The sequence below is a fragment of the Chaetura pelagica genome, unplaced genomic scaffold (genome assembly GCF_000747805.2).
Source record: "Chaetura pelagica isolate M959 unplaced genomic scaffold, ChaPel_1.0 scaffold356, whole genome shotgun sequence".
Classification (NCBI taxonomy): Eukaryota; Metazoa; Chordata; class Aves; order Apodiformes; family Apodidae; genus Chaetura; species Chaetura pelagica.
The window spans coordinates 6,678,437-6,680,631 of record NW_009953964.1 but is presented as its reverse complement, the minus strand read 5'-3'; positions in this window follow the sequence as shown (position 1 = coordinate 6,680,631).

The window sequence follows — 2,195 nt, the reverse complement described above, 5'->3', positions numbered from 1 at the left end:
GCTGCCGCTGACACAGGAGCTCGCAGGGGGCATCTCCCCACAGACACCCCAATTCTACCAGCGCCCACCCGCGTCTCCCAAGTCCCACCCGGCTGCTGTGGGGCTGGCTGGGGCCGTTGCTCCCTTGGAGCCCCTCCTCGCCCCCCTGGGGTGCTGCCAGCACCCTGGGGTGCAGCTGGCAGGGCAGAGCTGGGGTGTTGGGTGCATGCTGTGCATTCTGCTCTGTCCGGGGGGTGTGTGTGCTCTGCACCCACTCCCACTTGGGGGACACCCGGGCAGGGTGCACCCACCCCCCCAGCCGGGATGCCCACCACCTATAGCCAGGTCCCTGCTGTCGGGGCAGGGCTGGGATCCCCCTGAGCTGCAAAGGCCCCGGCAGGTCCTGCTCCCCACCGGCCCCGGGTCTCCTAAGGGCGCTGTGGGTGAGTGTGGTGCGTGTTGCCGGCCAGGAGGCAGCTGTCAGCCCTGGGCACATCTCGCTTCCCGGCATCCGCTGCAAAGGAGCCCTTCTTGCCAAAGCTGCTGAGAGTAGCACAAATGGTTCTCAGGAAGGCGAGTGCTGGGGCCAGGCCTCCCCCCCAACCCCTCCTTCCAACATTGAGCCCTGGCTGGGCAGTGGGCACCCTCCTACACCCCAATACATGGGACTGAGCTCACCCCGTCGTCCCCAGCCTCTCCATCCCGTGGGCACCAGGTGTGCCTGCCACTTGGTGCCAGTGGAAGCAGCATCCCTGCTGCAGGACCCGGTGCCTGGGTGTGGGATAAAGAGTGATGCTGGGGAGTGGCTGCATCGGGCAGGGATGATAGGAACCGTCCTCTGGCGGTGGCCCAGCCTGGCTGAGCCAGGGGCTGTAAGGATATTGCACCGGAGCCCGGCCCTGGGCTGGTGCCCAGGGATGCTGTTCTTTCGCCCAGCCGGGATCCCTGTGTTTAGTCTGGGATTCCCCCCCGCCTTGAGCCTGGTCCTGGAGGGTCCGAGCATCCCCTCCCCCTGCCCGGCCCCGCGGAGGCTGCTGGGGCCCATTACTCGATCGGAAAGGAATTTGGTGCTGCTTTCTGAGCACGCCGACTCCCTGGAGCTCCCAGCCACATTGGAAACATATGTGCCCAGGCTGGGGAGGGTGGGCTGGGGCAATGCTTCCCCTCCCCAGCTGTGGTGTGGGGAGCATGCAGCTGTGGTTCCCCCAGGTGCTGGCACCCATGAGCGCTGCTTAGGCGAGCAGTGGGGCCATGCAAGGGCAGCAGGGCAGCTATCCCCTTGGTAGGGTGATGGAGGATCCTTGCTGGAGTTCCCTGGCTGCAGGCAGCCCTCCTCCCTGCTCCCTCCGGTGACCCACATTCACAGAGGGGTCGGAAGGGGGTCGTACGGGCTGGATGAAGGGATTAAAGCCTGTAGAAGGGGGTAAGTGATGCATGATGCTGCCTGCACCCACTCTGGCACGGCTGGGCTGGGCTGCCAGAGCTTGTGGTGATGCTGTTGGGCTGTGGGTCCCTGGGGGCATCCTCAGGGATGCTGCTGATCCCTGCACAGCCTCGCTGGCCCCCAGACTGGAAATGTCTGGATCCACCGTCCCAGCGTGGGTCAGCCTGTGCCACCGGGCTGCGTGCAGGACAGGGCTCTGTATCTGTGGTGATGGGATGATGGGACCCTGCTGAGCCCTGGCTGCCCTGGGAGCACCCCTGGGTGCAGGTAGCAGCACTGTGCTCGGGTGCCAGCCTGCATGGCAGGGTTCTGGGGTGGGGAGTGCAGAGGCAGTGGTTGCCCTCAGCACCCACTCACAGGCTTCCCAGGCAGTGATGCCATGGTTCTGCCCTACTTATTTCCTCCTGTCTGCAGGCAGCTCCATCCCACCCTGCAAGCCCCCAACCCCTCCCTGTGCCTTCCCCAAACTGCTGCCATCTCCCCCCATTCCTGGAGGACTGCAGCAGGTCCCCCAGGCCGGGACTCTGGTTGCAGGCAGGGGCTGCGTATGCTGGACTTCCTCAGCACAGGCATTGCAGCCGGCGCTTTGCAGCTGCTTTCCGGGTTCCAGGCTGGAATCTGGCGCCGGCTGGTGCAGCTGATTAGCGGGATCGGGATGTACGGATTAAAGTAAATCTTGTTGGTGCAATTATCTGTGTCCTGCTGCCAGGGATTCAGGGGGCGGTGGGTGCCAGGGGGGGGAGGCCCCCTCTGTGTTAGACACCTACCTGCC